The sequence below is a fragment of the Saimiri boliviensis genome, chromosome X (assembly GCF_048565385.1).
Source record: "Saimiri boliviensis isolate mSaiBol1 chromosome X, mSaiBol1.pri, whole genome shotgun sequence".
NCBI lineage: Eukaryota > Metazoa > Chordata > Mammalia > Primates > Cebidae > Saimiri > Saimiri boliviensis.
This window is the reverse complement of record NC_133470.1, coordinates 112,245,546-112,264,800: the sequence shown is the minus strand read 5'-3', so window position 1 is coordinate 112,264,800 and position 19,255 is coordinate 112,245,546. Positions and strand designations below refer to the sequence as shown.

General features: G+C 44.8%; 1 protein-coding gene across 14 annotated transcripts in view; it reads left to right on the top strand.

Annotated features, from left to right (window-relative positions):
• Positions 1–217: 217 nt before the first annotated feature.
• Positions 218–19,255, top strand: part of STAG2 (STAG2 cohesin complex component) — a 152,297-nt gene continuing 133,259 nt past the window's right edge. For 2 of the 14 annotated variants that reach the window (XM_074392351.1, XM_039463973.2), the window contains exon 1: positions 218–529. The gene's annotated coding sequence lies outside the window, so the exon portion shown is untranslated. Of the gene's footprint in view, positions 606–967; positions 1,092–1,329; positions 1,764–19,255 lie in introns of those variants that run through there. The other 12 variants (XM_074392355.1, XM_074392350.1, XM_074392353.1 and 9 more) reach the window with 8 other exon arrangements.

The following is a 19,255-nucleotide window of genomic DNA, read 5'->3' as shown; positions in this document are numbered from 1 at the left end:
CCCACTCGGCGGCGCGCCCCTGCCGGCGCCTGGTTTGCGGGCGGTGTCGGAGACGCTGAACCCGGGAGTCAGTCGGCCACGATTGGTCGGCGACTGGGAGGCGGACGCTGGGTGGGAGGGCTGGGAGCCAGGCGTTGCAGTGGCAGCTCTCTGCCGCTAGATGGCGCTCCCTCCCAACGGGAGCCGGGCGCGGGTTCGTGGCCGACAGATGGCGCCTGCGCGTTCCATTCGCCTCCAAGTCGCCGAAGAGCGAACACCCCAAACAATCCCGAAGCGCCACCAAAAAAAAAAAAAAAAAAAAAAAAAAGAAAAAAACCCCGCCGGATCCGACCGCCACTTTCAAAACCCCCCACCGCTCTAGAACCGCGGGAGCTTCCGTCCCTGAGTAGAATTCGAGGGTGTAAAGAAGAGGAAGGGGAAAAATATCTTGTACCAGCCCAGGGGTGAAGAAGCCCCCGGCCTGAGAAAGAAGGAGGAGTGGGGGAGGCGAACAGTCTCGTTGCTGCCTCTGTGTACGCTGAGGGGGGAGGTAAGTTATAAAATGGCGGAGGCGAAGCTTCTAGAAGTTTGGAGGGGCACCCGGAGGGCGCGGGGCCCACCGTAAGGTGTGTATGGTTGAAACAGGGCGAGAGAGAGGAGTTGGGAGGGAAAGAGGTTGGGCACTCTGTTGCCATTGAATTTCCCCTCTGTTTCCTTCGTCCCCACGGGGGGCAACCATGGAGCGGGGGCAGAGTCCAGGCGGGAGGATCCTCCTCGCCCCCGCGGCGCCCCCAGCCCTTTCTCCCTTCTTCCCCCAAGTCGCTACCCCAACACTTCCAAGGAACTTCCAGCCCCCCTTCCTCCCTACCTCCTACTCCTAGAGTGGCTTTCTACCGCAGAGCTCTTCTTTTCGACTACCCTCGCTGAAGATTTTCTCTTCCTTCCCTCGCCCAACTCTCCCTCGGGGCCTCTACGGAGACCCCCCCCCATGGGTGGCCCAAAATGGAGAACGCGGAGCAGCGCAAGATGGAGGCTCCGCTTCTCTGTGTAGCAGTAGATTTAGGTTCCTTTTCTCCGTCAGGCTCTTAAGCCTAGGAGAGCCCGAACTGGAGGTGGGGTGGGGTGCGAGCCGTAGTCAGGGGAGGAAAGCCGGGGAGGCTGTGGTTGGGGTGGGGGAGAGCGCGGTGTCGCGGTGAGGGGAAGGCAGAGCAAAATGGTGGTGCTGGGAACCTGGGGGGAGGGGAGAAAGGAGGCTCAGTTGTGTATATTTGGGCTCGGACCGAGGGAGGCGAGGGAAAATCTACTCTGATCACACCCCTCCCTCGTGCCCCCTCCCTTCTCCCTTCCCCTCCTTCCTTCCCTCCCTCCCTCCCTCCTCCCTCTCTCTCTTCCTCCCTTCCTAGAGAGGGAACAACATTCATGTGACGGGCCCCTCTGCTTCTCCCCCGCCCCATCATCTCCAGCGCGTGGTGGGGGAACTGCTGGGGAAGGCGATTGGCATCGATCTCTCCATCCCTTTCGAGGCCCGACTTCGGTCAGTTTTCTTCGGGCAACAATTTTCGAAATCGGCTGGGGTCTGGCGGTGTTGGCCCCCGCGCGCAGACCTTGCCCCGAAGGGGGCCCTGCCTGCCTGGCATGGGCGGAGGGGGGAAGGGCGGGAGTGGAAGGCTGTTTGTTGGGGGGTTTTGGCGCCACTTTTGTTTTAGTTTTAGTGCTGCTTTTCATTCCCACCCCCACCCGCACTGTCTTTCTCAAGGCACGAACTGAGCTGATCCTTGCCCCAGGTAGGCAGCCTGTGCGTTTTCACTACACACTTTTATTCTTGCTCGGGGTCGACTTTCTTTTTTCTTCTCCCCTGGATCCGGAGATCTGCGGACGGCGATTTTGGGACGAAAAGGGTCGGATGGGCCGTGGGAGAGAGAAGGTGTGGGAAACAGCATCAAGTAGTTCCGCAAAACTTTGAGCCCTGTTCCCATTTTCTTTTGGCCTAGAATCGTGAACGTATTGTTGATTTCGGCCTTTTTTCCCCCCGTCGCGAGAATGGCTTGTTTTGCCTTTAGTTTTTTTTAATAAACCGCTGCACTTTGGACATTTAGTTTCCGCTCCCCCTTGGTGCATATGTCATTTTATTTTTAATCCTTAACTGGAATGGGTTATCGTGTGATTTTTTTTTCGTGCTTCAGTGCTCGGCTTTAATTTTTAATATTGCATTAGTAGTTTCATCCGGTTTGTGAGACTTTCCTTTCCGTGGCCTAGAATGTTTTTTATGTTGTTGCCTACCACCCCTTTTCCCTCTCCCTCCTTCTTTCTCTTGGGTGTAGTTTTTAAATTGAGAGCCATAGTGTTGGTTAAAATGGTAATTTACAGTTTACGTGATAAATCTATTGGAAACTTTTGATCTGTAAGGTTAGATTTAAGTAAACGAGACGCTTGTGTTGGTTTGCAATGGTTCCTTAAAATGCGCGGGCCACCCCCACCTCCCACCGTAAAGCCCTATCTTCCCTTAACACTGGAGTGTAAATTCCATACCCCTTTTCTCCCACGGACCGCCGTATTTCACAGCAGCCACACCCTGTATTTGTCTCTGTGGATTGGTCTCATTATCAGCTTAATTTAGTGACTCTTAAACCACCATGATGGGACTTGCTTAAGCACGAAGCTTCTTTTCCTGTTTAGTCCTAGTGGTTAGTGTCGAAAGAGGAATAATCGAGGTTTCTTGATGAAATCTAGTGCGGTCCAACCTCTGCCTTTTTTCTGTTGTCTTTTTTCCTACTCCGGGCTGTTGGCGGTGTCAGCACCGCTGCTGGGGGCGGGGGTGGAGGGGAGAAAGAGTCGGGTTACCGAAGTGCGTCATTCCTGGCTCTAGCAGGGCCTGCTCGGGAGCTGCTGGTGTTTGTTACTGTCCTCGCAGCACTTTTCTGCCAACCTTCTCTCTCTGCGTATTGGTTAGGAGCAAAAGCAGGAGGCGGTCTCCTAATTCTGTCTGTAGGCTAGCGCGTTGTGTTTAAGGGTATATGTGAACTTATTTTGTTAAAAAAAAAGGCCCTGGGAAGTGGATGCATTTGTTTAATGACATACAATTCAGGTGGTTTAGACTTGCTCTCGTATACTTTCCGATGAACAGTGGGGTTAATTTTCAACATTTTCAACCACTTACGTTAAAATGCCTGGTTTTCTTTCTACATTGATAACCGTCTATAATTAGGGATCAGAAGGACCAGTTTTACGTGTGTAAGTGTTCAGCGGCTTTTCAAGTGGTTGAATTGTAGTTTTATGACACATTATGTTAAATAGTCCATATGTTAAATAGTCCTTTTTTTTTTCATTTTGAACTAAGGTGCCACGTTAATGTAAGTTAATTGCAGATTTTTAAGTTCGTTTTCATCACATTTCTCTATTTGTCTTTTTAGGTATAATTTTAAATAGGCCCTTTGGGTTTTATGGACTTCATTAAAAATTTTAAAGATGTTTATATCTTTGTGTTTAACTGAATTCTTAAATTTATCACCTACCAAGGAATTGTGTAAGGTGGCTGTAGTTACATTTTTGGCTTTTGACTTCTTAACTTGCTAGTCTTTGGTACTTTTGCTGTCTTTGGGTTTTTCTCAGTGTTCTTACCGAAGGTAGTATCTTCCTCTTCATTCTCTTTGAAGGTAATAATGAGGGGAGGGAGTGGGTAAGAGGTAGATATGAAACAAAAGTGGCCTCGACTTGATTATTGTAGTTGGATGAATACAGGAGCGCTCGTTGTTACTATTATTCTCTCCACTTCTGTGTGTACTGTTAATTTCCATAGTTTAAGAGAAATTTTTTTTGGAGAAGAATTTCCAGATTGTCTTACAGTCTTGAGGGTAATGACTTAAGTTTATATTTACATATCAAAATCACTTCCATGTGAAATTTAGCCTTGTGGAAGTGATTACACAATGCTTGGCAAAACTTTCAAAAAAAATGTTTAAACAGAACTAACATAGAACAGGCCACATAAATACTTATAAATTGGTTGAACTTTAAATGTGTATAATTTAGCCTGAGTGTGCTCTACTTTTACTTTCCTTTTTCATTCTTTGAAAACAGGAAAATTCCATTTGCAAATTTTGTAAATTCTGCTTGGTGTCTATTTCATCAAGTTGGAGTTACAGTGAGTCAGTATGAAAGGGATTTACTATTAATAGGAGGGGCTTTGGCAGTTGCAGTAAGTGACAGTGGAAGGGATTGAGGTGCCATAGGGAGCATTCCCGGTAGAAAGATCTAGGTAGCTGAATTCAGTTTCAGGATTTGATGTTTAATGACTGGGTAGAGAAGCTGATTGAAAAAGAAATGTACTTATTAGCTATTCCTTCCCACTGTGAAGTAACTATAGTATTCTGAGGTATATCAGAGACTGGCAGAGAGGGTGGAGTGGGTTCTTTTTTTTTAACTGATAAGAAAATGAGTGTTTACATTTAAAATGGTTTAAATCACCCCACACCCCAAGGATGTGGTGCTATAACTAATTAGAAGTTGATATGTAAAATATTTCAGTATTCTCTGTTAACATTCTGACCATTAGCCATAAGCGGTAAAAATGTGTTGCAATGAAAACCCTTGGTCTCCCTTAATTAGTATATTTGTGAACTCCTAAATTCTATTAAAGTAAGTGCCTTTTTTTTTTTTTTTTTGCAGTTATGTACTGTTTAGTGTCAGGTTTATTTTTTTCCCCTAGGAGATGCATTTAAAAAATATATGTCGCAATTCTGAAAGGAATCCAAAATAATGGGTATTTAATTGATAGCAAAATTTCACCCCAATCTGGGAACAGACATTTTTAACTGTTAACATTAGTCTCTTTGTGTATTTCATATTCAGCATTTTAGCTTTAGAAGGATGTTAAGAGAAAATAGATGACAGCCGGGCATGGTGGCTAACGCCTATAATCCCAGCACTTTGGGAGGCTGAGGCGGGTGGATCATGAGATCAAGAGATCGAGACCATCCTGGTCAACAAGGTGAAACCCTGTCTCTACTAAAAATACAAAAATTAGCTGGGCATGGTGGTGGGCGCCTGTAGTCCTAGCTACTCGGGAGGCCGAGGCAGGATAATTGCTTGAACCCAGGAGGCGGAGGTTGCGGTGAGCTGAGATCGTGCCATTGTACTCCAGCCTGGGTAACAAGAGCGAAACTCCATCTCAAAAAAAAAAAAAAAAAAAAAAAAAAAAAAGAAAATAGATGACATATTTCAAATTTTTACTCATACGCAAATATTCTTAGTAGATGGTAAGGATTGTGGCATCAGATTTATTTTATTGTGGGTGAGGCAATAGCTAAACTACTACACTAACTCATGATGAGTATGGTAACTTTTAAGTATATTTAGTTAGGATTTTTTAAAGCCCAAACAGTCAAATAAGATTTTCATGAAATAAAATTCTACATTTCTTTTTGAACTTTATTGACTTCTGTGGCCACCCAAGGACTTAGGAATTAAAATGAATGGGATGGGGTTGGGGGACAGGCTAAGGCTAAATCTATTCCTTTGGGAATTTAGCGTTAGATGTGAAAATACGAAGTTTAGTAATGCTTAATATTTTGCATGTTTAACTGATACCACCCACAGTCATATGTGGGAAGGTAGTAAACAGAGAATAGCATATTTTTTCTGCTTTGGGTTCTTTATAATAGATGACAGATTTCAGTTTCTGATGCTGCAAGTTGACTTTTGAACTTAAACCAAAATCGGCCAGGCACAGTTACACCTGTAATACCAACACTTTGGGAGGCTGAGAGGCTGAAGTGGGAGGATTGCTTGAGTCCAAGGAGTTCAAGACCAGCCTGGGCAACATAGGGAGACCTCATCTTTACAGATGATTAAGAAATTAGCCAGATGTGGTGGTGTACACCTGTGGTCTCAGCTATTTGGGAGGCTAAGGCAGGAGGATCACCTGAGCCTAGTAGATAGAGGCTGCGGTAAGCCATGATTGTGCCACTGCAACCAGTCTGGGCAACAGAGCAAGACCCTGTCTCAAAAAAAATAAAAAAAAATGTGCAGTTTACTGTATAATGGAGTACGATTTTGGGAGGTGGGGCGAATAGCAAGGGAACGGGATAGTCTTAGTTAGGTATGGGCATCAGTATATACTGAGTGTGATTGTTGGAGAGTAAGGAAGGAACTTCAAAGACATAGGCTATTTTAAAAGTTTTTGGTGGGGCAACGTGGCTCGTGCTTGTAATCCCATTACTTTGGGAGGCTGAGGCGGGCTGATCACGAGATCAGGAGTTCGAGACCAGCCTGGCCAACACGGTGAAACCCTGTCTCTACTAAAAATACAGAAATTAGTTGGGTGTAGTAGTGTACGCCTGTAGTCCTAGCTACTTGTTAAACCTGGGAGGTGGAGGTGGAGGTGGAGGTGGACGTTGAGGTTGCAGTTGCAGTGAGTTGAGATCCGGCGACAGAGCAAGAGTCTGCCCCCCGCCCCCGAAAAAAAGTTCTTATTAGCTGGGCGTGATGGCACATGCCTGTAATCCCAGCTACCGGGGAGGCTGAGGCAGGAGAATCATTTGAACCTGGGAAGAAGAGGTTGCTGTGAGCTGAGATCCCGGCACAGCACTCTAGACTGGGCAACAGAGCAAGACTCGGTCTTAAAAAAAAAGTTCTTTACCTTTTTCTGCATTGGCTACATGTTCAGGACTTTAGTTTGTGGTTCAATACTGTCCCTGTGTAGTAGTTTGTTTGTTTGTTTGTTTTTTTTTTTGAGACGGAGTTTGACTCCTGTTGCCTAGGCTGGGTGGAGTGCAATGGTGGGATCTTGGCTCACTGCAACTTCTGCCTCCCAGGTTTAAGTTATTCTCCTGCCTCAGCCTCCTAAGTACCTGAGATTATAGGCATGTACCACCATACCTGGCTACATTTGTATTTTTAGTAGAACCTGTGTTTCTCCATGTTGGCCAGCCTGGTCTCGAACTCCTGACCTCAGGTGATCCACCCGTCTCTGCCTCCCAAAGTGCTGGGACAGGCCTCCCAAAGTGCTGGGATTATAGACAGAGCCACAGTGCCAAGAAGAGATTATTGAAATTGTTTTACATTCTTCCTGCCGAAGAAAGAGAGGATGAATAATGTCAACAGTCTTTTTTTAAATTAGTCATGCATTGCTTAATGGGCATACCTTCTGAGAAATGTATTTTAGGTGATTTGTTGTGTGAACATCAGAGTGTACTTACACACACCTAGATGGAATAGCCTACTACACACCTAGGCCATATGGTGTGGCCTGTTGCTCCTAGGCTATAAACCTGTACAGCATGTTGCTGCACTGAATGTTGTAGGCATAACACAGTGGTATTTGTGTATCAAAACAAAAAAGATACAGTAAAAATATGGTATAAAAGAAAAAAATGGTACACTTCTATAGGGCAGCTCCATTATTTTTTTTCCCTGCCCCGTCCCCGGCTCCATTATGGGACCACTGTCTTATATGCAGTCTGTTGTTGACTAAAATGTTATTATATGGCACATGGCTGTATTTTAATCTGAAAATACATTAATAGGCTTGATGAAACAAACTAGGGGAGATTTCAATAAGCTTTGCCTAACTTAAGGGACAATTCAAAGGTGAAATTCCTTTATAAGAAATAAGTTGGAGCCGGGCGTGGTGGCTCACGCCTGTAATCCAAGCACTTTGGAGGCCAAGGCGGGCGGATCACCTGAGGTCCGGAGTTCATGACCAGCCTGACCAACATGGTGAAACCCCGTCTTTAAAAAAAAAAAAGAAAAGAAAAAATATAAGTTGGCCAGGTGTGTGAATCCTAGTACTTGGGGAGGCCAAGGCAGGAGGATCTATTGAGCCCAGGAGCTTGAGACCAGCCTGGGTAACATAGCGAGACCCCATCTCTAGAAAAAAACATTAAAACTTAGCTGGGTGTGGTGGTGCAGCCTCTGGCTCCAGCTACTTGGGAGGCTGAGGTGGGAGGATCGCTTGAGCCCCAGGAGGTTGAGGCTGCAGTGAGCCATGATCATGCCTCTCCACCTCAGCCTGGGCAACAGCAAGACCCTGTCTCAAAAAGAAAAAAAAAGTTGTTTCTATTCTGTTATACATCGTTCAAGGGGGGTGAAAAACAAATCCTATTTACATTTTTGCAAGAATAACATTTGAAACCTGAGGTATTCTAAGAAACTTAATTTAACTGCTATTTAAGTTCCTACTGAATGCCAGTAACTGTGTTTTAATCTTCTGTTTAATCTTCTCGACAACTTTGCAAGATAGGTGGTCCTCATGATTTTACACACGGGGAAATTGATTCTCTCAGAGTAAATGCCTTGTCCCAAGTCACATGGTGTTAATTGACAGCTTTGGATTCACACTCAGGTTAGCCTGGCCTTAAAACCTTTGTGCTTTTTTGTTAAACTCAGTTGTTTCCGTTATCTGGTTTAGGTCTTGAGCTGTTGTCAGAAAGCATGCATTATAGGACCGGGCGTGGTGGCTCACGCCTATAATCCAAGCACTTTGGAGGCCAAGGCGGGCGGATCACCTGATATTTGGAGTTCAAGACCAGCCTGACCAACATGGTGGAACCCCGTCTTTATTTAAAAAAAAAAAAAAAAAAAAAAAGCGGGCCGGGCGCCGTGGCTCAAGCCTGTAATCCCAGCACTTTGGGAGGCCGAGGCGGGTGGATCACGAGGTCAAGAGATCGAGACCATCCTGGTCAACATGGTGAAACCCCATCTCTTCTAAAAATACAAAAATTAGCTGGGCGTGGTGGCACCTGCCTGTAATCCCAGCTCGGGAGGCTGAGGCAGGAGAATTGCTTGAATCCAGGAGGCGGAGGTTGCGGTGAGCCGAGATCGCGCCATTGCACTCCAGCCTGGGTAACAAGGGCGAAACTCCGTCTCAAAAAAAAAAAAAAAGCATGCATTATTATTTTAATTTTACAAAATCAAGATTCTTTTTTTTTTTTTTTTTTTTTTGAGACGGAGTTTCGCCCTTGTTACCCAGGCTGGAGTGCAATGGCACGATCTCGGCTCACCGCAACCTCCGCCTCCTGGGCTCAGGCAATTCTCCTGCCTCAGCCTCCTGAGTAGCTGGGATTACAGGCACGTGCCACCATGCCCAGCTAATTTTTTGCACTTTTGGTAGAGACGAGGTTTCACCATGTTGACCAGGATGGTCTCGATCTCTCGACCTCGTGATCCACCCGCCTCGGCCTCCCAAAGTGCTGGGATTACAGGCTTGAGCCACCGCGCCCGGCTACAAAATCAAGATTCTTTTTCATGTATAGTGCAAGGTAAATGCAGATTTACCCAGAGTCAGATGAGTTGCTGCAAGGTAAATGCAGATTTACCCAGAGTCAGACGAGTTGCTGCCTGAGGTCTACATTGTTTTTTAATACTAACAGAAGCAGTTGAATAAATCTGACCATTGGTTTTGTTTGCATATGCTTATTAAACTTTTTGGGATAATGTATTTAATTGTATTCTTAAATGTTTTTAGGGGGGAATCATACGTGGAATTGTTTCACAGATATTATTTCTTTTATTTATTTATTTATTTATTTATTTATTTATTTATTTATTTATTTTTTGAGACGGAGTTTCGCTCTTGCTACCCAGGCTGGAGTGCAATGGCGCGATCTCGGCTCACCGCAACCTCCGCCTCCTGGGCTCAGGCAATTCTCCTGCCTCAGCCTCCTGAGTAGCTGGGATTACAGGCACGCACCACCACGCCCAGCTAATTTTTTGTATTTTTAGTAGAGACGGGGTTTCACCATATTGACCAGGATGGTCTCGATCTCTTGACCTCGTGATCCACCCGCCTCGGCCTCCCAAAGTGCTGGGATTACAGGCTTGAGCCACCGAGCCCGGCAGATATTATTTCTTTTATGTCATTTATGCTCTATCTGAAGTGGAGATTAAATGTGTCTGAGAATTGTTCCCCAGTCCTTCAGCTTGTTTTATTGAGTAGTTAGATTTGAAATAAAAAGTTTAGGCTAATCTTTTTGTTTGTTTGAGACGGAGTTTTGCTCTTGTTGCCCAAGCTGGAGTGCAATGGCGCCATCTCAGCTCACTGTGACTCTCTAGGCCAGGCGTCCCCAAACTTTTTACACAGGGGGCCAATTCACTGTCCCTCAGACCGTTGGAGGGCCGCCACATACTGTGCTCCTCTCACTGACCACCAATGAAAGAGGTGCCCCTTCCTGAAGTGGGGGGGGGGCAGATAAATGGCCTCAGGGGGCCGCATGTGGCCCTGCGGGCCTAGTTTGGGGACGCCTGCCCTAGGCTAATCTTTTAATAATTCACCACATTTGTTCTTTAGGGTTTTTTTTTTGTTATTTAATTGTACCTTAAAAAATTCTCTTTTGTTCTGTTAGTATCTCTTGTTACCTTATTATCTTTCACTATTAAGTTTTCTTGTTTTTGTTATTACCAGGTGATAAATAGTTAATATCAGGGGCCCAAGTTTTTAGGCTCATTAGTGATCAGTATCTTAGTCTCAGTTTTCTCTTTCCTTTCTGGTTTTTTTTTTTTGAGACAGAGTTTCGCTCGTTACCCAGGCTGGAGTGCAATGGCGCGATCTCGGCTCACCGCAGCCTCCGCCTCCTGGGTTCAGGCAATTCTCCTGCCTCAGCCTCCTGAGTAGCTGGGATTACAGGCACGCGCCACCATGCCCAGCTAATTTTTTGTATTTTTAGTAGAGATGGGGTTTCACCATGTTGACCAGGATGGTCTCTATCTCTTGACCTCGTGATCCACCCGCCTCGGCCTCCCAAAGTGCTGGGATTACAGGCTTGAGCCACCGCGCCCGGCTCCTTTCTGTTTTCTGTTTTTTGTTTTTTTTTTTTTGAGATGAAGTTTTGCTCATGTTGCCCAGGCTGGAGTGCATGGCACAGTCCGCTCACTGCAACCTCTGCCTTCCTGGTTCAAGTATTCTCCTGCCTCTGCTACAGCTGAGATTATGGGTGTGGGCCACCACGCCCAGCTAATTTTTTGAATTTTTAGTAGAGATGGGATCTCCCCATGTTGGCCAGGCTAGTCTCCAAAGTGCTGGGATTATAGATATGAGCCACTGCATCTGGCCTTCTGTTCTGTTTTTTTTTTTTTTGTTTTTTTGTTTTTGAGATGGAGTTTCGCCCTTGTTACCCAGGCTGGAGTGCAATGGCGCGATCTCGGCTCACCGCAACCTCTGCCTCCTGGGCTCAGGCAATTCTCCTGCCTCAGCCTCCTGAGTAGCTGGGATTACAGGCACGTGCCACCATGCCCAGCTAATTTTTTGCACTTTTAGTAGAGACGGGGTTTCACCATGTTGACCAGGATGGTCTCGATCTCTAGACCTCGTGATCCACCCGCCTCGGCCTCCCAAAGTGCTGGGATTACAGGCTTGAGCCACCGCGCCCGGCCCGTTCTGTTTTTCTTAAACTGTAACTAGTTTTTCTTATCTGAAAGAATTCTGTATGTTGGATTTCTGACGTAAGATAAATTTGTGGAGACAAGGTAAAACCCAATATATATATTTGTGCTTTTCATAGCCATGAGTCAGATTTATATATTTATATTGATTATTCCTTTAAGCTTCAACATGTAGGAAATAGTTTTTTCCCAGGTGATGAACAGCAGTCTTCTGCTCAGACTGTTGTTCATTGAGTCTTCTTTTCATCCATATTTCCCCCTTTGTATTCTAAGAAAACCAGCAACTGGTGTTCCGTGACAGATTTACTCCCTAAGGCATCCATTGTATATTACAAATTAGTTTCTTTCCTGCACATATAGAAATTAGTTAGGTACCATTCTTGGGAGACTTCAGGAAATAGTCACTGAAGTCGTTTTCTGAGTTCTGTAGTCACTCGAGTCATTTTCTGGGTTTTGTAGTTAATGTGAGAAACATTGGTTGAGCAAGAGTGTTAGAATATTAAGGGACTTGGTTTGGCACTAAGTAAAGTTTTACTTTTCACAGTCACTTTCCTGTTAGTAACGCTAATATGGCCCCTTAAAATTTGTGGTAAAATATGAATGCAGTTGATAATTGGTATTGCTGTGGGATAACTTGGTTAGTGTTGATTTCAAGCAGTTAGTGCTGCTTAGTTGTTGGAAATAATTTAATGTGGGCCATGAAATGTATCATTTTATTTATAAGAAGGAATATTGTGGTGGGAGCGCTGTTCATTATACAATTCAAAACCTTTTATAAAAAGTCACTAACAGTGACTAACATTAACAAGGACTAATACTAACTGAACTCTTACCATATGCCAAGTACTCTTAAAAATGCTTTGTGTGGCCGGGCGCGGTGGCTCAAGCCTGTAATCCCAGCACTTTGGGAGGCCGAGGCGGGTGGATCACGAGGTCGAGAGATCGAGACCATCCTGGTCAACATGGTGAAACCCCGTCTCTACTAAAAATACAAAACGTTAGCTGGGCATGGTGGTGCGTGCCTGTAATCCCAGCTACTCAGGAGGCTGAGGCAGGAGAATTGCCTGAACCCAGGAGGCGGAGGTTGCGGTGAGCCGAGATCGCGCCATTGCACTCCAGCCTGGGTAACAAGGGCGAAACTCCGTCTCAAAAAAAAAAAAAAAAAAAAAATGCTTTGTGTGTATTAGCTTACTTAATCTTAATAACTCTATGAGGAAGGATGACCATATGATTTATTGTTCAAACCAGGATACTTTTGAGAGTGAAAGAGATTGCTTCTTGGCGTTTTGGCTAAGATCAAGTGAAGAGTGAGTGAAAGGGGGCACTCATTTAATGGCATGCTTAGATAATAGCAGAAATAGAACTGTTTGAGAGAAAGAATGTATGATGACTTTAATAAATACCTTCTTTTTGGCTGGATGCAGTGGCTCATGCCTGTAATCCTAGCACTTTGGGAGGCCAAGGCAGGCAGATCACCTGAGTCCGGGAGTTTGAGACCAGACTGACCAACATGGAGCAATCCTGTCTCTACTGAGACTACAAAATTAGCCAGGTGTGGTGGCGCATGCCTGTAATCCCAGCTACTCGGGAGGCTGAGGCAGGAGAATCCCTTGAACCTAGGAGGTGGGGTTTGTGGTGAGCCAAGATCGTGCCATTGTACTCCAGCCTGGGCAACAAGAGTGAAACTCTGTCTCAAAAAAAAAAAAAAAAAAAAAAAAAATCTTTTTCAGAATAAACTGAAGCATAGGGAGACCAAGTAACTTGCCCACTTAGTAAGTGGTAAGAAGGGAGTTAGAACTTCTGTAGAGGCTGAACACGGTGGCTCACACCTGTAATCCCAGCACTTTGGGAGGCTAAAGCGGGCGGATCGCCTGTGGTCAGGAGTTCAAGACCAGCTTGGCCAACGTGGTCAAAACCCATCTCTACTAAAAATAAAAAAGATTAGCCAGGTGTGGTGGTATGTGCCTGTAATCCCAGCTGCTTGGGAGACTGAGACAAGAGAATCGCCTGAACCTGGGGATGGAGGTTACAGTGAGCTGAGATCGCATCACTGCACTCCAGCCTGGATGACAGAGCAAGACTCCGTCTCAAAAACAAATAAAACAAAACCTCTGTAGAGATTTCCGTGGGCATGAAAGTGATTTAAATTATTTTAAATTGCCATATTCTGGGAGTTTTCTTTACATTTACCCTTTTGGGGAAGTTTTTATTGGTACATGATCAATAGTAAAAGAAAAGATAGTGTTTTTTAAAAGTACAGGAGAATTTCCAGTTGGATTTAAGACTGAGGTGATTCTATTGTTCTAATATTGAAAAGCAGCTTTCCTGAGGGCTGCCTTAGGTTAGAAGAAGACAAAACTTCAAGATAAACCACATCTGAATTTGTTTTCCTTATGTATTATTCAGGTTCCCTTTACCATTTTCTCAGGCAGAAATGTGGATTGTGGAAATTTTTTCTGAGAAGACAGTAGAAAGAAGATAAATAATTTTTTGATTAGGGAGAAGTGTTACTGGAAAAGAAAGAAAAGGGTCCAGTTTAGAGACTTTTGAAGATAAACTGATTCTGTAGCATAGTTTGAGAGTTAAGTCTTGTAGCGATTGATGTCATTTCATAGAATTAACATCCATCCCTCTTTTATTGTATATGTGTGTTTTTTTGTTTGTTTTTTTTCTGTTGTTGTATTTTTTTTTTTTTTTTTTTTTTTTTTTTGAGACGGAGTTTCGCTCTTGTTACCCAGGCTGGAGTGCAATGGCGCGATCTCGGCTCACCGCAACCTCCGCCTCCTGGGTTCAGGCAATTCTCCTGCCTCAGCCTCCTGAGTAGCTGGGATTACAGGCACACGCCACCATGCCCAGCTAATTTTTGTATTTTTAGTAGAGACGGGGTTTCACTATGTTGACCAGAATGGTCTCGATCTCTTGACCTCGTGATCCACCCGCCTCGGCCTCCCAAAGTGCTGGGATTACAGGCTTGAGCCACCGCGCCCGGCCATGTTGTTGTATTTTTAGGAGAGACGGGGTTTCACCATGTTGGTCAATCTGACCGGTCTTGGCCTCCCAAAGTGCTGGGATTACAGGCGTGAGCCACTGCACCTGGCCTATTGTGATTTTTTATTTTATTTTTTTAATACATTTTTAAATTTTCTTTATTTTTATTTATTTATTTATTTATTTTTTGAGACAGAGTTTCACTCTTATTACCCAGGCTGGAGTGCAATGGCGCGATCTCGGCTCACCACAACTTCCACCTCCTGGGTTCAAGCAATTCTCCTGCCTCAGCCTCCTGAGTAGCCGGGATTACAGGCACGCACCACCATGCCCAGCTAATTTTTTTGTATTTTTAGTAGAGACAGGGTTTCACTATGTTGACCAGGATGGTCTCGATCTCTTGACCTTGTGATCCACCCGCCTCGGCCTCCCAAAGTGCTGGGATTACAGGCTTGAGCCACTGCGCCCGGCCTTTATTTTTTTTTTAAGATGGGGTTTCACCATGATGGCCAGGCTGGTCTTGAACTCCTGACCTCAGGTGATCCACCCACCTTGGCCTCCCAAAATGTTAGGATTACAGGCATGAGGCACCGCGCCCGGCCCTATCATGATTTTTTAAAGTTATAATGTATTTCTTGCATATTGTTGCTTGTGCTCTCACCTCAAAAAATATTACTGAAGGCGAATTCAAATGCGAAGTGATTTTGGCGCAATGGTGGAACCTACAATTGTAAATGAAGATTTTTTTTTTCCTTTGAGTGGGAGTGAATGGTAGTATCTGATCTTAAGGACAATTCCAGTTTTGTTTTCATACTTGGCTATTTTAATAGTTCATTGAGTAATTTGTGTTTTTTACCCCCTAGCAAGTTGACTTTGGAGGTTTTGTTGGTGTCACTATCATTAAATAGGTCCGTTTAATTTTTAAGATCTTTAATTTAGTTCATTAAAACTCTTATGAGACAAGATACAGCTTGAAGGGGGACTGCATTTCTGACCAGATGAAGGAATTGGTGGCCTGTGTAGTGACTACAGTAGACAAAAAGGTTAATTTGAGGAGATTTGATTTATTATGTGAGATTAATGGGCCGGGCTAGATGGCTCATGCCTGTATTCCTAGTACTTTGGGAGGCCGAGGCTGGTGGATTGCTTGAGCTCAGGAGTTTGAGACCAGCCTGGGCAACATGGTGAAACCTCATCTCCACCAAAAATACAAGAAAATTCCCAAAGCCCCCAGTTACCCTGGAATGGTGGTACATGCCTGTGGTCCCAGCTACTCAGGAGGGTGACATGGGAGGATCACTTGAGGCTGGGAGGCAGAGGTTGCAGTGAGACAAAATCAACACTGTACTCCAGCCTGGGTGATAGACTGAGATCTCCCCACTCAAAAGAGAAAAACAAAACAAAACAAAACAAATCAAAAAACAGTAGCAGGGCCGGGCGCGGTGGCTCAAGCCTGTAATCCCAGCACTTTGGGAGGCGGAGGCGGGTGGATCACGAGGTCAAGAGATCGAGACCATCCTGGTCAACATGGTGAAACCCCGTCTCTACTAAAAATACAAAAAATTAGCTGGGCATGGTGGTGCGTGCCTGTAATCCCAGCTACTCAGGAGGCTGAGACAGGAGAATTGCCTGAACCCAGGAGGCGGAGGTTGCGGTGAGCCGAGATCGCGCCATTGCACTCCAGCCTGGGTAACAAGAGTGAAACTCCGACTAAAAAAAAAACAAAAAACAAAAAACAGGACGGGCGCGGTGGCTCAAGCCTGTAATCCCAGCACTTTGGGAGGCCGAGGCGGGTGGATCACGAGGTCGAAAGATCGAGACCATCCTGGTCAACATGGTGAAACCCCATCTCTACTCAGAATACAAAAAACTAGCTGGGCGTGGTGGTGCGTGCCTGTAATCCCAGCTACTTAGGAGGCTGAGGCAGGAGAATTGCCTGAGCCCAGGAGGCGGAGGTTGCAGTGAGCCAAGAACGCGCCATTGCACTCCAGCCTGGGTAACAAGAGCGAAACTCCGTCTCAAAAAAAAAAAAAAAAAAAAAACAGTAGTAAAATAAAATAAAATAAATGCAGTTGGGGCCAGGTGAGGTAGCTGATGCCTGTAATCCCAGCACTTTGGGAGGCCAAGGTGGTCGGATCACGAGGTCAGGGAATCGAGACCATCCTGGCTAACACGGTGAAACCCCGTCTCTACTAAAAATACAAAAAATATTAGCCTGGCATGGTGGCCCGCACCTGTAGTCCCAGTTACTTGTGAGACCGAGGCAGGAAAATCTCTTGAACCTGGGAGGTGGAGATTGCAGTGAGCCGAGATGGCGCCACTGCACTCTGGCCTGGGAGACAGAGCAAGACTATCTCCAAAAAAAAAAAAAATAAATAAATTAAAATAAATAAAATAAATAAAAATAAAATGCAGTTGGGTTTTAAATACTGTATTTCTTTTTTGAGACGGAGTTTCGCTCGTTACCCAGGCTGGAGTGCAATGGTGCGATCTTGGCTCACCGCAACCTCCGCCTCCTGGGTTCAGGCAATTCTCAGTAGCTGGGATTACAGGGACGTGCCACCATGACCAGCTAATTTTTTGTGTTTTTAGTAGAGACGGGGTTTCACCATGTTGACCAGGATGGTCTCTATCTCTTGACCTTGTGATCTACCTGCTTCGGCCTCCCAAAGTGCTGGGATTACAGGCTTGAGCCACTGCGCCCGGCCTTAAATACTGTATTGCTGGTTTTTAAGCTGGGTGCTATGGGTGGAATGGAGATTTGTGAACACTCTCAAATTATGTACAAACTATATGCATACATTTTGTCAGTTTCTCTATGGCTCATTGTTAAAGTCAACTGGTATTTAAAGTACCTATGGGGGTGGGGACGGGAGCGGTGGCTCACGCCTGTAATCCCAGCACTTTGGGAGGCCGAGGCGGGTGGATCACGAGGTCAAGAGATCGAGACCATCCTGGTCAACATGGTGAAACCCTGTCTCTACTAAAAATACAAAAAATTAGCTGGGCATGGTGGTGCGTTCCTGTAATCCCAGCTACTCAGGAGGCTGAGGCAGGAGAATTGCCTGAACCCAGGAGGCGGAGGTTGTGGTGAGCCGAGATCGCGCCATTGCACTCCAGCCTGGGTAACAAGAGCGAAACTCCGTCTCAAAAGAAAAAAAAAAAAACAAAAAACACACACACAAAACCAAGAAGCAATTAACATTCACTTTGTTATATGGGATTCATGTGTGTATTTTTCTCTTTCGAGTTCTAAATGTTACTTTAAATGCAAATTTAAGTTAAAATATGCTTGTGTTTTAATTTTTGACCTTAGATTCTTTTTTGGAATGTTTCTTGAAGTTTTTTGGTAGCAGTATTTGATTTTCATTACATTCATTCCCGTCCACCCCCATCATAGAAAATGATTGAGGTTTGGTATATTTGAAGTATTTCCATTTCAGGATTGGGATATATGATAACTTCTTTTCTTAGATTTCCGACCTTTTTCTCTTTTCAAAGGCAAGGAGAATTTTTGCACTCACCAGTGTGTCTACTGCCTTGTACCTAATTTGCAAACTTTATGGTGACAAGAATGTTATTACAAAGAACATGTTTAATATCTTCTTACTAAAATAGAGGCATTTTTTTGTGGTCTAAGGAAAGGAACATGAACCTTTGAGAATTTCCCTTCTATACTGTTCTAAAGAAGAAGATAAAATGTAGGAAATATTATTAGCAAAGCCATAATATTTTTCCTTTGAGATATGTCCGTCCCTCCCTGTTTCCACCACTCATTCAAGCCAAAAGACATTCCTCAGACTTTACTCCTGGCAGGAGAATTGAGGAAGTGGTGGTAGTCATGGCTGGCAGGGAAGCAGAAGCATGAAGGTATGTTTTTGAAAAGCAAACTTGTCAATGACAAATGGATTTTTCCAGTTCTGAGTATATATGTACTTTCTGAGTTTTGATTAAATATCAGTGCATAAAGTACTACTGTTCATTGAGGAATATTCAGTAGTTATATTTGTATTTGGGTATTCTAAATATACTTGAAAAATTTCAGAGGGATTATTTGGACAATGTGGGATTTTATTAGAAAAGTTCCTTTCGTAGGAAATTGGTTCCTAATCCTTTTAAGTCAGATTGAGACAGTATCTAAGTTACTATGGAAAAATAAGTTTCTGCTGGGAGCAGTGGCTCACACCTGTATTCCCAGCACTTTGGGAGCCCAGGAATTTCAGACTAGCCTGGGCAACATAGCGAGACCCTGTCTCTACCAAAAATTCAAAAATTAGCAAGGTGTGGCAGTGTGCACCTATAGTCTCAGCTATTCGGGAGGCTGAGATGGAAGGATCACTTGAGCTCAGAAGGTTGAGGCTGCAGTGAGCCAAGGTCATGCCACTGCACTTCAACCTGGGTGACAGTGACCCTTTCTCTTAAAAGAATTTTTTTAAAAAGATGAATTTGAGGTCGGGCGTGGTGGCTCACGCCTGTAATCCTAGCACTTTGGGAGGCCGAGGTGGGTGGATCACCTGAGGTCAGGAGTTCAAGACCAGCCTGACCATCATGGAGAAACCCCATCTTTAAAAAAGAAAACAAAAAAAAAAGAGATGAAATTAAATTTTAAAAAAGAAATTTACTAGGCCGAGTGCGGTGGCTCAAGCCTGTAATCCCAGCACTTTGGGAGGCCGAGGTGGGTGGATCATGAGGTCAAGAGATCGAGACCATCCTGGTCAACATGGTGAAACCCCGTCCCTACTAAAAATACAAAAAATTAGCTGGGCATGGTGGCGCGTGCCTGTAACCCCAGCTACTCAGGAGGCTGAGGCAGGAGAATTGCCTGAACCCAGGAGGCGGAGGTTGCGGTGAGCCGAGTTTGTGCCATTGCACTCCAGCCTGGGTAACAAAGAGCGAAACTCCGTCTCAAGAA